Source organism: Serinus canaria, chromosome 25 (genome assembly GCF_022539315.1).
Source record: "Serinus canaria isolate serCan28SL12 chromosome 25, serCan2020, whole genome shotgun sequence".
In the NCBI taxonomy this organism is placed as follows: Eukaryota; Metazoa; Chordata; class Aves; order Passeriformes; family Fringillidae; genus Serinus; species Serinus canaria.
In genome coordinates this window covers 15,685,782-15,702,218 of record NC_066338.1, presented here as the reverse complement: position 1 = coordinate 15,702,218, position 16,437 = coordinate 15,685,782, and the positions used below count along the sequence as shown (strand labels likewise).

Genomic DNA, 16,437 nt, shown 5'->3' with positions numbered 1-16,437 from the left:
AACCCGAACCCGAACCCGAACCCGAACCCGAACCCGAACCCCGAACCCGAACCCGAACCCGAACCCGAACCCGAAAAAACAGAACCCGAACCCGAACCCAACTCCGAACCCGAACCCGAACCAGAACCCGAACCAGAAACCGAAACCGAACCCGAACCCGAACCCGAACCCGAACCCGAACCAGAACCCGAACCGACCCGAACCCGAACACCGAAACCCGAAACCGAAACCGAACCCTAACCCAACCCGAACCCAACGAACCCTAACCCGAACCCAACCGAACCCTAAACCATAACCGAAACCCTAAACCCGAAACCTAACCATAAAACGAACCTAACCCTAACCCTAACCCTAACCCTAACCCTAACCCTAACCCTAACCCTAACCCTAACCCTACCCCTAACACTAAGACATAAGCCTAAGCCTAAGCCGGAAGGCCTAAGCAAAGCATAAGCCTAAGCCTAAGCCTAAGCCTAAGCCTAAGCCTAAACCCCGACCCTAACCCTAACCCTAACCCCTAACCCCTAACCCTGAAACCCTGAAACCCTGAAACCCTGAAACCCTGAAACTCCAACTGCCTACCCCCTAACTTCATAACCCCCAGCCCCTACACTGCCCTCATAATACCCTGAAACCCTAACTGTAACCCTAGTCCCTGAATGTGAGGCTTGGAACTACTGCCTAGGCCTCACCTGTTGGCTTAGGGTGCAGCTGTACTCCTGGGCTTCATCTGTAGACCTAAATCCTGTCTGTGGTGTGTCCCCCTTGGCTGGATGTTTAGATTTTTACCTTAGGGTGTTGGTATTGTGCCTTTTGATATGATTAAAATGATTAAAAGTATTAAAATATTAAGAAATAATCGTATGTAGATCCTTACCGGCTGGTGTTCAAGATGGCGGCCGTAGGGGGGGTCACGTGGTTTCCGGGAAAATGGCGGCGCCCATCGGGTGAGCACGTGGTTTCCGGCAAAATGGCGGCGCCCGGGGGAACACGTGGTTTCCGGCAAAATGGCGGCGCCCGGGAGCACGTGGTGTACGGCAAAATGGCGGCGCCCAGGGGAGCACGTGGTTTCCGGCAAAATGGCGCCCAGGGGAACACGTGGTTTCCGGCAAAATGGCGGCGCCCGGGGGAACACGTGGTTTCCGGCAAAAATGGGCGGCGACAGGGGAGCACGTGGTTCCGGCAAAAGGCGGCGCCCGGTGAGCACTGGTTTCCGGCAGAATGGCGGAGACCCAGGGGAAGCAGTGGTTTCCGGCAAAATGGCGGGCACCGGGGAGAGCACGTGGGTTTCAGGCAAATGGCGGCGCCCAGGGGAGCACCGTGCGTTCCGGCAAAATGGCCGGCGCCCAGGGAAACAAGGGTTTCCGGCAAAATGGCGGCCGGCCCGGGAAACACGGGTTTCCGGCCAAATGGCCGCGCCCGGGAAACGTGGTTTCGGCAAAATGGCGGACCCAGGGGAAACACGGGTTTTGGCAAAATGGCGGAGCCCCGGGGAAACACGTGGTTTTTCCGGCAAAGGCGGCACCCCAGTGGGAAGGGAACCACGTGGTTCGGCAAAAATGGCGCGCCAGGGGGGGCCGTGGTGCCGGCAAGATGGCGGCGCCCAGGGGGTCACGTGATCGCGGGCAAATATGGCGGCGTTCGGCTCGGTTTTTTTTTTCCTGGTTTTCGCTGCTTTTTGGCTTGAGTGTAGATAGTTCCCGGTGTTGCTCGGCGTGTTCCGGTACAGCTGAACAGCTTGGCGTCGCGGGGAATTGTTTTTAGAGCGAGTGGTTTGTGTCGGCATTTTTATCAGGCCTCTGCTAGGACGCCTATGCTTCAGGGGTCCTTTCTGTGGGGTGTCGCTTTCGTGACGTCACCTGTCGGCGTTGTCTGTGTAGTGCGCCTATTTGGACGGCAGGGGGCGCTGTGCCTGCAGTTTTCTTATGTATGACGCCATGGGGGCGCTGGTATTGTAATTCAGACCGACGGACGGCAGATGGCGCTATGCGCGCTATATGTCGTTTGGTCTGTGGTGGGGGGGGCTGCTGGTTGGTATTGATTGGTAGCAGGTGGGGTATTGATTATAGGTGTCTATGGTATATATTAAAAAGAAGAAAAAAACTATATGTCTGGTGCAGCAGTAGAAAATTTCAGGCTCCCGGGGAGTAAAAGGGTTTTTTTTATTTAAATATTTTTTTTTTCTTTTACTCCCAGGGAGCCTGAAAGTTTCTACTGCTGCATGTTTAATCTAAAGCTAGAAAGGAAGACAAAAGTAAAGAGGAAATAGAGGAAAGATTCAGGGAAAAGAGAGAGAGGGAAAAGAAAGAGAGAGAGAGGAGAGAAGAGGAAAGAGAAGAGAGAGGGAGAAGAGGGAAAAGAAGACAAGAGAGAGAGAGAGAGAGACGAGATGCAGTAGACGAGGAGAGGGAAAAGAGAAAGAGCAGACGAGAGAGAGAGGATGAGCTGGAAGGCGAAGAAAGCGAAAGAGACATGAGAAGAGGAGAGAGTGAGAGGGAAAGAAAAAAGGACAGAGAGAAAGGGAAAAAAGACAGAGAGAGAGAGAGGAGGGAGAGACGAGAGAGAGAGAGAGAGAGAGAGGGCGGAAAAGACAAAGACGGAAGGAGGGAGAGAGAGGAGCGGTAAAAGACAGAGAGAGATGAGAGGGAAAAGGAAAAGGACAGAGAGAGGAGAAGAGGGGAAAAGACAGAGAGAGAGAGGGGGAAAAGACAGACAGGAGAGCGAGAGGGAAAAGAAAGAGAGAGAGAGAGGGAAAAAGGACCAGAAGAGAGAGGGGGGGAAAAGGAAAAAGAGAGGGAAAAGAGAGAGGAAAAAGACAAGTAGAGAGAACAGAGGGAAATAGAGAAAACAGAGACAAAGAAGTAGAGAGGAAGAAGCAAGAAGATGGAGAAAAGAGAGGGCAAGAGGGGGAAAAAAACCAAAGGAATGGAGGAGAGGGAAAAGGAAAAGGAGAGGGAGAAACTGAAGAAGAGGAGTTAAAGAAAAGGGGCTAGGATTAAAGTGGAAATTTAGGGTTAGAGTGGGAAAGGAAAGGAATAGGAGCGAAAAAGACAAACCAAGAAAAAGGAGAACGCAGAGAGGAAAAGAAGAAAGAAGAGTTAGAGTTATAGAGAAAAGGAAATAAAGTGCAAAGTATAGAGAAAAGAGAGAAAAATAAAGACGGTCACAGACAAATAGTGAAATGGACAAACGGAAAAAAGGAGGCAGATGGAAATACAGTTACATTGGCAGAGACGCAGAGCGAGAAAGAGTGAGAAACAGAAACAAAAGGTCAGGGACAGATGGAGCTTAAGTCAAGTTAGAAATAGAAAAGTAAAGTAAAGTGAGGAGCAAAACGAAGAAATAGAGTGGAAGAAAATGACCACACCGCAACAAAAGTAGGCGGGAGCCGGGGTCAGGGTAGGGAGAGGGCGGGGTTATCTTTATTAGGGTTGATTCAACTTTATTAAATGAATATTTTAATTTACACTTCAGCAAAATACATGGAAACAGTGTATAGAATTGTGAGTACACATACAATCTATAGCCACACTGGTAAAAGTCAAATTTACATACAGAGCAATACAGGGAAATGCAGCAATAATGCAAATACATAACAATACAGAGCAATACGACACAAAACACATATTAACACGATATGATGACCTTTTCCCTCTTTTCATTACATGTTGATTTATTGTTACAGGAAACCCAAAACAACACAAGCGCACAGCAAACAACGTTCATCTACCGCTAACAGCCCCTTCCGACACAACCTCACCATCGCTCTCGTCGCGACTGCTAAACTACACCCCGGCAATCGTTGGTCCTCGGGAACGTGGTTCCCGGGAGCCTCCTAGAAATCCTCCTGCCTGACGAAAACCCCGGTCCCTGGACGGTCCGCGCCCGAACTTTGGCGATGAACGTCGCCTCGCGGACCGGCCGGGACCGAGGAAAAAAAAACCCAGCCGGGGGGAAAAAAAAAAAACCCCCCGGCTGGGGATTTTTTATTCTAAATTTATAAATTAGTTGAAAAACCTGAAAAGCAAAAGTCATACAAGGTTAGAACCCTGCAACACACACATACACACGCACACATGCACACACGTTTCCTTCAGCTTACACACAAACCCAACATCGCTCAGATCCCAATCGCTCTGCTAACACCTGGCACGCGTTCGCACGGCTCCTGGGGAACGTGGTTCCCGGGAGCCTCCGAGAAATCCTCCTGCCTGACGAAAACCCCGGTCCCTGGACGGTCCGCGCCCCAACTTTGGCGATGAACGTCGCCTCGCGGACCGGCCGGGACCGAGGAAAAAAAAACCCAGCCGGGGGGAAAAAAAAAAAACCCCCCGGCTGGGGATTTTTTATTCTAAATTTATAAATTAGTTGAAAAACCTGAAAAGCAAAAGTCATACAAGGTTAGAACCCTACACACATACACACGCACACATGCACACACGTTTCCTTCAGCTTACACACAAACCCAACATCGCTCAGATCCCAATCGCTCTGCTAACACCAGGCACGCGTTCGCACGGCTCCTGGGGAACGTGGTTCCCGGGAGCCTCCGAGAAATCCTCCTGCCTGACGAAAACCCCGGTCCCGGGACGGTCCGCGCCCAAACTTTGGCGATGAACGTCGCCTCGCGGACCGGCCGGGACCGAGGAAAAAAAAACCCAGCCGGGGGGAAAAAAAAAAAACCCCCCGGCTGGGGATTTTTTATTCTAAATTTATAAATTAGTTGAAAAACCTGAAAAGCAAAAGTCATACAAGGTTAGAACCCTGCAACACACACATACACACGCACACATGCACACACGTTTCCTTCAGCTTACACACAACCCCAACATCTCTCACGTCGCAATCGCTCTGCTAACACCTGGCACGCGTTCGCACGGCTCCTGGGGAACGTGGTTCCCGGGAGCCTCCGAGAAATCCTCCTGCCTGACGAAAACCCCGGTCCCTGGACGGTCCGCGCCCAAACTTTGGCGATGAACGTCGCCTCGCGGACCGGCCGGGACCGAGGAAAAAAAAACCCAGCCGGGGGGAAAAAAAAAAAAACCCCCCGGCTGGGGATTTTTTATTCTAAATTTATAAATTAGTTGAAAAACCTGAAAAGCAAAGGTCATACACATGACGTTAGATCCAGCAAGCATGCACTCACACGTGCAAAGACAAGCGGACACAGACAGACAATGGCATGCTCTCACACATGCTCACGCACGCTTCCACCTTACACGCTCGCTGCGGCCCTTATTTGAAACGCTGGAGAATGTGCGTCGACGCGTCTTTTGGCTGCCGCTCCCTGACGTCAAACGGTAGATTCTGGGGAAATCGGTAGCCTCGGGCACCTGTGAGACGAGAGGAAGTGGTCAACGAGCGTCTATCTGACAGCTAGGACTTGTCCCCGCCCTGGGCCAATAAGTTTTCTACCCAAAATCCCATAGAAGACAGATGAACAGTAAAGTTTTTGTAACTGTTCTACCTAGCTGTGACTACGGGCCAGGGCAGGGCAGCTCCAATCGTAAAAGTACACACAAGGTAAAGGTACACACAAGGTAAAGGTACACACAATGTAAAGGTACACACAATGTAAAGGTACACACAATGTAAAGGTACACACAATGTAAAGGTACACACAATGTAAAGGTACACACAATGTAAAGGTACACACAATGTAAAGGTACACACAATGTAAAGGTACACACAATGTAAAGGTACACACAATGTAAAGGGCGGCGCAGGTACACACAATGTAAGGCGGCGCAGGTACACACAATGTAAGGCGGCGCAGGTACACACAATGTAAGGCGGCGCAGGTACACACAATGTAAGGCGGCGCAGGTACACACAATGTAAGTACACACGATATAAGCCGACGCAGGTACACGCAATACAAGTACACACAATATAAGGCGGCGTGGCTACACACAATATAAGTACACACAATATAAGCCAACATAATTACAGACAATATAAGTACATCCAATATAAGCCAATAGTAGTAGATACAGTATAAACCAGGACTTGAGATAACTCTCTGGAGGAATAATTCTTGAGCCCTATACCCTTTGAGAAGATGGAACCTACAGTACTACTGCAGTCACGTGAGGAGGGTGTAAGACACTCCCTCTAGAAGTCCAAGAGAATGGCATGGAAAAAAAAGCACTACCAAAGCTGGTAGTGCGAAGGAAGATGGATGAGGACATCTTGTGTAATCCTTCCTGTCTCAAAGAGTAAAGACGTAAAGGTGCCAGAATAAGCGAAGGAACGTGAGGAAAATATGGCCGATATGGCACGAAATTGTGCCGATAAAGTGTCAAGGTGGAACAAAGGCCTAGGACGTGGAAGACGGTGGACACGGACTACGTAACACAGACACGGACGACATAACACAGAGACAAGTGGAAACCTCCTGGCACTTTCACCTTATGGACCCGAGATTCCTAGCGCAAGATGAGCCAGGGGCCGATGATGCCGAAGGAAAGAAAGCCCTATGACGATAGCACGTGATGATGAAATGTAACTCGTTAAAAGAAGTTAATGCCAAAGCAGTTAAGAGGATGCTCGAGAGCCTCGGTAGGCCTAGAGAAGGAAGAGGACTGCCGGGTGACCGTGGCCGCAGCTCCGGACCTGAAGGAGAGCTCCTCGGGTGAAAAATCCGTGATGCGGTCGAGTCGAAGAAGGCTGATGATGTAAAGTTTACAAGAATGTGGAGATGGGTCGGAACTGCCCTGCCCGGCAAAGGCTCTGGTGAGGCCGAGGAGAAACCCTCTCCCTTTACTTTCAGAGAGCCTGGCCCGCTACAGACCTCTCCGCTAAGCTGACATCAAATTGCCCCCTGTGATAGGAAAGGTTTTTCCCCTTCTCCCAACTATCGGCCCCGACACTTAGCTTTTGGAAGACGAGTGGACAAAATGCATCGTCGGTTGTACGTGGACGTCGAGACGTTCTCCGTGTGTGCTTCGGTGCTGCCGTTTCCAAACCTTGGCTGAAAACCTCCTCGGGGTACCTAAGACAAGACAGAAAAGGTGACTATTGCCCTCAGAAAGAGTAATCCCCGGGACTCCTCCGCACCGCTGCCCCGGCTCACCTCAAATCCTGATTCTACTCCGGAGGCTGCCCGCAGGATACCTGCAAAAAGAAAAGGTACAGGCTTAGCGTGCTGCTGCATAACGCTCACCTATGAGTCAGCCTGCCTAAATGCAGACTCACCTGCTCTCCTCTGTTCTTAGGCATGCCTGGAGTGGCAACAGCACCTGCAAAAAAAGAAAGCGGAAAAGCATGCTGAGATACTGAGAAAACACAACCTCCCTAATCTGACAAGTGTGCCACACCGATACTTCAAGCTTGCACCCACCTGGCATCGGGGGCATGCTCGGCCAGGATAGACGGCAAGTGGACCACCTAGAATAAAAAAAGAATAAGAGTAGATGCTTAGAGCTGCACCGGAAACTGAGACCTCAGCAATAACAACTGCTTCTGTAAACTACTCGATGCTCACCTTGCGCGCTTGGTCTTCAGTACGGCTCTCTGCCTTGACTTCCTAAAAAGAAAGACAAAGAACAGTGCTGTAACAGCCACCATTTATGATTCCCCTGCAGAGACAAACAGTGACTGACCTGCTTGGGCGGACCCCCTCACCCCAGAGGGGGCCCACTGCCCTGGATTTCATCTTTCTGCATCTGAAACAAAGTTAGGAAAAAAGTCAAAGGGCTGCAGGATAACTTCACAGCTGTAAACATCTTGTGTCCATCTACAAATCCCATCTAGAGTCCAACAACAACCCACATTATAAACTTCAAGGCCCCGGGACTTCTCCTATTGCACCGGGCTATGCGGCAGGGCAGAGCGGCTCCGGCACAAATGCGTGCAGACACCCGTGACACAAGACAGGACGTGACAAACAAGGGGGACACAACACGGACACAAATCTCCTGGCAAGGAAAATGACTGCAAGGACCGAGAGAATGCAAAATGACTGATGGAGAGCTGATGAGGCTCAGAGAACCCTGGAGGAAGAAGATGCTAACTGAATGATTCATTCCAAGAACTGCAGAGATGGATGCCTGAGAATCCTACGGTCAGAATCCTCTGCCTAAGCTCGCGTTCTTACAAGTCCTAATCTGCTGTAATGGATCCTTGTGGGGCGCGGCTGTCCGTACGGCTCGGAACAAGACCTGAGAAGACGTCTGACTGGATGCTTCCAAAGAGAGATGCGAGTCCGATGCCAGTCTGAGCTCCTGAGTCAAAAGTTCTATGGCATTGGTGCCAGGATAAAGAACGCAGATCACAGATGGCAAGACTGGTTTCTGATAGGCCCCTCAAAGGCCTAAGGTAAAAGACATGAGACACCCAAACACACAGAACGCACGATAGACAAGTGACACGATACACACACACACCGGGACTGCTCTGCCCTGTGCAACTTGGCGCTCTGATACAAAGTGACATGTTCCCTTTACAGGGACTAAGGGGGCAGTGCTTGGACATCCCTGTCTCCAGAGCCAAATCAAAATCCCCTCCCCGTGAATTGTGACCCAGACCCAACTTTTATCCCCTCTGTGGGTCGTAGCCCTCTACTTATCTCTCAGACAGGTGGGCGTGCCGATCCGTGCCGGGTGGAAAGAAAGCAGACCTGCTATCTGGGAAGTCCCTGCTGAAACCAGGCTGTTGTCTCTTAGTCTGCCAGGAGAAAGGAAACCAAACGTGAGTGCACAATCCTAGCAGCACAGCGGCCAAAACACGACCATATTCCTACTCACCGTTCTCATGAGAATGCCCGGCTCCTCGGGCCGCACGCCTCAGGCCTGCTCGGCAGCTGACACCATTGTAGCAGGGTGCACCTGGGTTAAAGTGGAGACAGGGTGATCTGGCATTGCTGAGACCTGAGTGGAGCCTCCCTCCTCCTCCCTGCCTCCTCGACTCACCACAACTCCTTGGCCATTCCTGAGGGCTGCCAGGATGGGACCATGAAATAAAGTTGAAGGCATCATCATCGCAGACTCCTGTAACACTTCCACAGGGCTCACTTTGCAGGAAGCCCACTGTGTTGGCCGGCAGGTGATGGCGGCTGGACGTACGCCAAGAGGATTGCCTAAAGTGCACAAATGAGAATGGAAGCTTAGAGTTGCACCAGAAAGTGAGACTTGAGCAATAACAACTGCTCCTGTACACTACTCAATGCTCACCTTGCCCACTTGGCCTTGACTGCTGCCCTCTGCATTGACTTCCTAATGAGAAAGACAAAGAACAGTGTTGTAACAGAGTCACCATTTACACTTCTGCTGCAGAGACAAACAGTGAGTGACTGACCTGCTCAGGAGAACTCCCTCACATGGGATGGGGTCCTCTGGCACAGATCTGATCCATATGAATCTGAAAAAAAAGTTAGGACAGCAGTCAAACTGTTGCAGGAAAACTTAACCTGCAGAGCTCCAGACATCTTGTGTCCATCTAGAGTCCAACCACACCCCACGTTATAAACTTCAAGGCCCCGGGACTTCTCCTATTGCACCAGGCTATGCGGCAGGGCAGAGCGGCTCCGGCACAAATGCGTGCGGACACCCGTGACACGAGACAGGACGTGACAAACAAGGGGGACACGACACGGACACAAATCTCCTGGCAAGGAAAATGACTGCAAGGACCGAGAAAATGCAAAATGACTGATGGAGAGCTGATGAGGCTCAGAGAACCCTGGAGGAAGAAGATGCTAACTGAATGATTCATTCCAAGAACTGCAGAGATGGATGCCTGAGAATCCTACGGTCAGAATCCTCTGCCTAAGCTCGCGTTCTTACAAGTCCTAATCTGCTGTAATGGATCCTTGTGGGGCGCGGCTGTCCATACAGCTCGGAACAAGACCTGAGAAGACATCTGACTGGATGCTTCTAAAGAGAGATGAGAGTCCGATGCCAGTCTGAGCTCCTGAGTCAAAAGTTCTATGGCATTGGTGCCATGAAAAAACGCAGATCACAGATGGCAAGACTGGTTTCTGATAGGCCCCTCAAAGGCCTAAGGTAAAAGACGTGAGATACCCAAACACACAGAACGCACGATAGACAAGTGACACGATACACACCGGACCTGCTCTGCCCTGTGCACCTTGGCACTCTGATACAAATGACGTGTTCCCTTTACAGGGACTAAGGGGGCAGTGCTTGGACATCCCTGTCTCCAAAGCCAAATCAAAATCCCCTCCCTGTGAATTGTGACCCAGACCCAACTTTCATCCCCTCTGTGGGTCGTAGCCCTCTACTTATCTCTCAGACAGGTGGGCGTGCCGATCCGTGCCGGGTGGAAAGAAAGCAGACCTGCTATCTGGGAAGTCCCTGCTGAAACCAGGCTGTTGTCTCTTAGTCTGCCAGGAGAAAGGAAACCAAACGTGAGTGCACAATCCTAGCAGCACAGCGGCCAAAACACGACCATATTCCTACTCACCGTTCTCATGAGAATGCCCGGCTCCTCGGGCCGCACGCCTCAGGCCTGCTCGGCAGCTGACACCATTGTAGCAGGGTGCACCTGGGTTAAAGTGGAGACAGGGTGATCTGGCATTGCTGAGACCTGAGTGGAGCCTCCCTCCTCCTCCCTGCCTCCTCGACTCACCACAACTCCTTGGCCATTCCTGAGGGCTGCCAGGATGGGACCATGAAATAAAGTTGAAGGCATCATCATCGCAGACTCCTGTAACACTTCCACAGGGCTCACTTTGCAGGAAGCCCACTGTGTTGGCCGGCAGGTGATGGCGGCTGGACGTACGCCAAGAGGATTGCCTAAAGTGCACAAATGAGAATGGAAGCTTAGAGTTGCACCAGAAAGTGAGACTTGAGCAATAACAACTGCTCCTGTACACTACTCAATGCTCACCTTGCCCGCTTGGCCTTGACTGCTGCTCTCTGCATTGACTTCCTAATGAGAAAGACAAAGAACAGTGTTGTAACAGAGTCACCATTTACACTTCTGCTGCAGAGACAAACAGTGAGTGACTGACCTGCTCAGGAGAACTCCCTCACATGGGATGGGGTCCTCTGGCACAGATCTGATCCATATGAATCTGAAAAAAAAGTTAGGACAGCAGTCAAACTGTTGCAGGAAAACTTAACCTGCAGAGCTCCAGACATCTTGTGTCCATCTAGAGTCCAACCACACCCCACGTTATAAACTTCAAGGCCCCGGGATTTCTCCTATTGCACCGGGCTATGCGGCAGGGCAGAGCGGCCCCGGCACAAATGCGTGCAGACACCCGTGACACAAGACAGGACGTGACAAACAAGGGGGACACAACACGGACACAAATCTCCTGGCAAGGAAAATGACTGCAAGGACCGAGAGAATGTAAAAATGAGATGACCTAGGTGAGACCAACTGCGAGCTGATGAGGCTCAGAGAACCCTGGAGGAAGAAGATGCTAACTGAATGATTCATTCCAAGAACTGCAAAGATGGATGCCTGAGAATCCTATGGTCAGAATCCTCTGCCTAAGCTCGCATTCTTACAAGTCCTAATCTGCTGTAATGGATCCTTGTGGGGCGCGGCTGTCCGTACAGCTCGGAACAAGACCTGAGAAGACATCTGACTGGATGCTTCCAAAGAGAGAAGAGATTCTGATACCCCTCTGAGCTCCTGAGTCAAAAGTTGTATGGCACTGGTGCCTGACCAAGGAATGCAGAGATCACGGATGGTAAGAACAATGCCAGGGTTTCTGATAGGCCCCTCAAAGGCCTGAGGCAAAAGACATGACATATCCACACAAACAACACAGAATGCACTATAGACAAGTGACACGATACACACCGGGACTGCTCTGCCCTGCGCACCTCAGCACTGTGATCAAAAGTGAGACTTTCTTTGTATGTGACCTAAGGGGCCACTTCATGGACATGCCCATCTCCAAAGCGGACTCAAGAACTCCTCCTGGTGGGTCCCAACCCAGCACCCCGCTTTTGTCCCCTCTGTGGGACATAGCCCTCTACTTATCTCTAAGACATCTGGGGATGCTGGTCCGTGTCAGGTGCAAAAGAAGGCAGCCTCAACATCAGGAATTTCCTGCTGGCACTGTTGTTCAATAATTTCCTGTGGGTTCTTAGTCAGCTGCATTAAAGAAAACCAAACATCAATGCATGTCAGTAGCACAGCGGCCAAAACCCAATAATTCTGCTACTCACCCTTCTAAGAATGCCCTGCTCCTCGGGCCGCACGCTTCAGCTGTGCTCGGAGGCTGACACAGTCATCGCAGGGTACACCTGGGTTAAGGGGAGATGAGGTGATGAGGCATTGTTGAAACCTGAGTGGAGCCTCGCTCCTCCTCCCTACTTCCCCGACTCACTGCAACTCCTTGGCCATTGCCAAAGACTACCCGGGTGACACCTTTAAACAGAAAAGGCAGAGGCTTCATCACTGAGTCCTGTAATACTTCCAGAGGGTTCACAGGAGCAGCAAACCTGGTGAATCGGCCGGCAGGTGATGGGGCCTGGACTCTGAGTGGATTGCCTAAAGCGCACAAACGAGAATGGATGCTTAGAGTTGCACCAGAAAGTGAGACTTGAGCAATAACAACTGCTTCTGTGTACTACTCAATGCTCACCTTGACCACCTCACCTTGACTGCTGATATCCGGCTTTACTTCCTAAAAATAAAAAGAACGGTGCTGTAACAGACTCACACTTCACACTCCCCCAGCAGAGACAAACGGTGACTGACTGACCTGCTGGGCGGAACCCCTTCACCCGGGATGAGTGGATGGATTTTTCCCTGGGTTTCATCCTTCTGCATCTGAAAGAAAGTGAGGACAAAAGTCAAAGGGCTGCAGGGTAACTTCACAGCTGCAAACTGTGTTAATCTAGGAATATCATCTGGAGTCCAGCGACACCCCACAAACTGCAAGTCCCCAGGACTTGTCCTATTGCACCGGGCTATGCGGCAGGGCAGAGCAGCTCCGGCACAAATACGTGTGGACACCCGTGACACAGAACGTGATGAACAAGGGGACGTTAAACAAGACACATTATGCTAGAAACGGTGTGACGCGAGGATGAGAGAAGAGTTCCTGGCAAGATTACTAATGGCAAGGACCGAGAGGATGCCAAAAGAGATGACTGATGCTAAGGTGATGGTAGATGGAGGGGGCTCCTCTAAGGAGCAGAAGAAAAGACTGGAACAGAGTGGCCTGTTAGAGGAACTGTTGGTCACGATGATGGAGATGGCTGTGGGACGATGTTACGTTTAGAATGCTCTCCATAGCATACGATGTTATAAGGCACCGAGCGTTACGACTCGGGCTGGAAAAGATGGATGGTGATACGCCGCAAAACAAAGCCTCAAAAAACATCTGACTCGATGCTTCTGAGATGTGACTTGGACAGGGCCGAGCCTGCCGGTGAAGGAACAAATGATATTGGCATTGTGCCAAGAAGTACGAGCGTTTGAGAACCTAGAGATGACGGCTGATGTTTGTAGTAAGAGCCTCGAGAGGAAAAGGCAAAGATATCTGATCCAAGGGACCCCAAAGACACACTAGGTAACACGGCACACCAGACAACACGACACAGACCGGAACTGTTCTGCACTGCACGCCCAACAGTTGCAATCAAAAGTAGAGCCTCTCCCTTTACCCTCTGCTAATTTTTACATCTGTTCCAGGAATTCCCAACCCAGTACTCTCCTATCCTCCCATCTACAGGCTGTGGCCCCTGACTTATCTTTTGGATGATCGGTGATGTGAATCCATGTTGGATCCGAAATGAGTCTGCCTCCGAGGGCCCCGTGATTGCCTGTTAGCCTCTCGGTCAGCTACAATAAAGAAAACCAAAAGCAATGCATGAGCTCAGAGTTACCTGGGCCAAATCCCAGCAAGTCAGCTACCTGCCCTTTCCAGAATGTACCTGGGTCCTCGAGGCTCCAGCTTTGTCCTGATTCCAAGCTGTTATTATGAGCAGCACCTGGGCTATAGAGCTGGAATAGAGAGAGAGACAAAGTTACATAGCATTTCTGTGAGTGCATTGGGTGACCTTGTGTGCTGAAAGAAATGTGAATGCCTCTGCTACACTTGTGAAAAGCCTTGGGGGGGGGGGGGCCTCAAAAAGATACCATTTCTCACCCTGTTGCCTTCAAACCACCCCCTCAGTAACTCCTAACCTGATACCTGCTCACGCTCCCTCTCCTAATCACAATCCTTAATTCACCTGAAGCCTCAACCCCAAACATTGTCTTTGACACTGGGCAGATGCCTTTTGTGACATGATGAATCTGCTGAAGAAAGTGTTGCACTTGACACAACCTGGAATTTCTGGAAGCTGAGCTCCTCCTAAAATAAAAATAGGAACAACAAAACAAAAACAACAACAGAAATTACAAAAGCACCTTACCACTCCTGAACACACAATCCAAAATCATGAACTCCAATACTCCCTCTGTTCAACGCTGTTTTCTTCACAGTATCTTCAAAGCCTCTGTTGCTTTAGATGCCCAAAAGTACCTGCTGAAAACAAGCTGAAATAAACTGAAAGAGCCCCTTCACTAAAAAGAGAGGAGAGCGCTTATCCCAGCACATCCTAGAGAGGGAATGAAGCCCATCAGCAAAGGCTGGGGTTAATATACCCCTGATTGGCCCCGCCTCTTGTTCCCAGAATGCCCAGGAAAAGGGAGGGGGCAAATCCCACCGGGTATAAAGGCCCTCAGAGCAGCTGCAGCTGTTTGGCTCCTCTGCCTTGAATTCAGTGGAGTAAAGGGCTTGATGTAGAAGAGAGCCCTTCCGGGAAATAACAGCCCTTTTTTTTTTTTGTTATACAACTACTTGGAGCAGAAGAACAGAAAACTGGTAAGAAAAGGAACTGTGCGTTTCAGTAGCATAGCTAGATAAATTAGGTAATTTGCTATTAACTTACATAATTATTCCAAAAGGTGTCACCCGGGTAGCCTTGATGACTACTAAGGAGTACTTCATGTGTAAGTAAGTAGGGTGGAGAAGAATACTAATGGTATGAATAGTCTAAGTCTCCTTGGGACCTCTAATTAGGGCTATCTATATAATAAACAGAAATAAGGGGAAAAAAAGCCTCCCGTGCAGCGTAAGAGTTAGATATGTGCCAGGCTCGCTCTTCTGTGAGATATCTGGTCCTAAGGCACAGAAGGAGTCCAAGGGACCCCAAAGACACTAGGTAACACGGCACACCAGACAACACGGCACAGACCGGAACTGTTCTGCACTGCACGCCCAACAGTTGCAATCGAAAGTAGAGCCTCTCTCTTTAGCTGTCCTAAGAGGCCCCTTAGAGGACATCCCTTTACCCTCTGCTAATTTTTACATCTGTTCCAGGAATTCCCAACTCAGTACTCTCCTATCCTCCCATCTACAGGCTGTGGCCCCTGACTTATCTTTTGGATGATTGGTGATGTGAATCCATGTTGGACCTGAAACGAGTCTGCCTCTGAGGGCCCCGTGATTGCCTGTTAGCCTCTCGGTCAGCTACAAGAAAACCAAAAGCAATGTATGAGCTTAGAGTTATCTGGGCCAAATCCCAGCAAGTCAGCTACCTGCCCTTTCCAGAATGTACCTGGGTCCTCGAGGCTCCAGCTTTGTCCTGATTCCAAGCTGTTATTATGAGCAGCACCTGGGTTATAGAGCTGGAATAGAGAGAGAGACAAAGTTACATAGCATTTCTGTGAGTGCAGTGGGTGATCTTGTGTGCTGAAAGAAATGTGAATGCCTCTGCTACACTTGTGAAAAGCCTTGGCGGGGGGGGGGCTCAAAAAGATACCATTTCTCACCCTGTTGCCTTCAAACCACCCCCCCAGTAACTCCTAACCTGATACCTGCTCACCCTCCCTCTCCTAATCACAATCCTTAATTCACCTGAAGCCTCAACCCCAAACATTGTCTTTGACACTGGGCAGATGCCTTTTGTGACATGATGAATCTGCTGAAGAAAGTGTTGCACTTGACACAACCTGGAATTTCTGGAAGCTGAGCTCCTCCTAAAATAAAAATAGGAACAACAAAACAAAAACAACAACAGAAATTACAAAAGCACCATACCTCTCCTGAACACACAATCCAAAATCATGAACTCCAATGCTCCCTCTGTTCAACGCTGTTTTCTTCACAGTATCTTCAAAGCCTCTGTTGCTTTAGAAGCCCAAAAGTACCTGCTGAAAACAAGCTGAGATAAACTGAAAGAGCCCCCTCACTAAAAAGAGAGGAGAGCTCTTATCCCAGCACATCCCAGAGAGGGAATGAAGCCCATCAGCAAACGCTGGGCTTATTATACTCCCTGATTGTCCCCGCCTCTCCTTCCCACAATGACCGGGAAAAGGGAGGGGGCAAATCCCACCGGGTATAAAGGCCCTCAGAGCAGCAGCAGCAGCTGTTTGGCTCCTCTGACTTGAATTCAAGGGGAGTAAAGGGCTTGATAGAGAATAAAACTCTTCCATGAAAGAATGATGCTTTCTTTTTTG

General features: G+C 50.0%; 3 long non-coding RNA genes across 17 annotated transcripts; 1 reads left to right on the top strand and 2 right to left on the bottom strand.

The window, feature by feature from the left end:
* Nucleotides 1-3,441: 3,441 nt before the first annotated feature.
* Nucleotides 3,442-4,630, bottom strand: LOC127060469 (uncharacterized). The gene is made up of 2 exons (XR_007779585.1): nt 4,502-4,630; nt 3,442-4,146 (listed from the first exon to the last, which is right to left on the bottom strand). It is a non-coding gene; the product is annotated as an uncharacterized LOC127060469 (long non-coding RNA).
* A 738-nt stretch (nt 4,631-5,368) lies between these two features.
* On the top strand, nt 5,369-5,881 carry LOC127060468 (uncharacterized). 5 transcript variants are annotated; one of them, XR_007779582.1, is made up of 3 exons: nt 5,369-5,512; nt 5,547-5,699; nt 5,777-5,881. It is a non-coding gene; the product is annotated as an uncharacterized LOC127060468 (long non-coding RNA). The 5 variants fall into 5 exon arrangements; XR_007779581.1 differs by having other exon boundaries at nt 5,369-5,506; nt 5,541-5,699; nt 5,752-5,880; XR_007779580.1 differs by having other exon boundaries at nt 5,752-5,880.
* Nucleotides 5,882-6,846: 965 nt separating this feature from the next.
* Nucleotides 6,847-16,133, bottom strand: LOC115484330 (uncharacterized). Of its 11 annotated transcripts, none has more exons than XR_007779590.1 (20): nt 14,349-14,572; nt 13,866-13,935; nt 12,689-13,773; nt 12,569-12,610; nt 12,311-12,474; nt 12,150-12,227; nt 10,976-12,075; nt 10,852-10,893; nt 10,591-10,757; nt 10,426-10,506; nt 9,298-10,345; nt 9,174-9,215; nt 8,913-9,079; nt 8,748-8,828; nt 7,605-8,667; nt 7,487-7,528; nt 7,343-7,389; nt 7,198-7,241; nt 7,076-7,116; nt 6,847-6,994 (listed from the first exon to the last, which is right to left on the bottom strand). It is a non-coding gene; the product is annotated as an uncharacterized LOC115484330 (long non-coding RNA). The 11 variants fall into 11 exon arrangements; XR_007779587.1 differs by having other exon boundaries at nt 12,341-12,474; nt 14,349-14,571; XR_007779592.1 differs by having other exon boundaries at nt 12,311-12,351; nt 12,583-12,610; nt 14,349-14,571.
* Between the last annotated feature and the right edge of the window lie 304 nt (nt 16,134-16,437).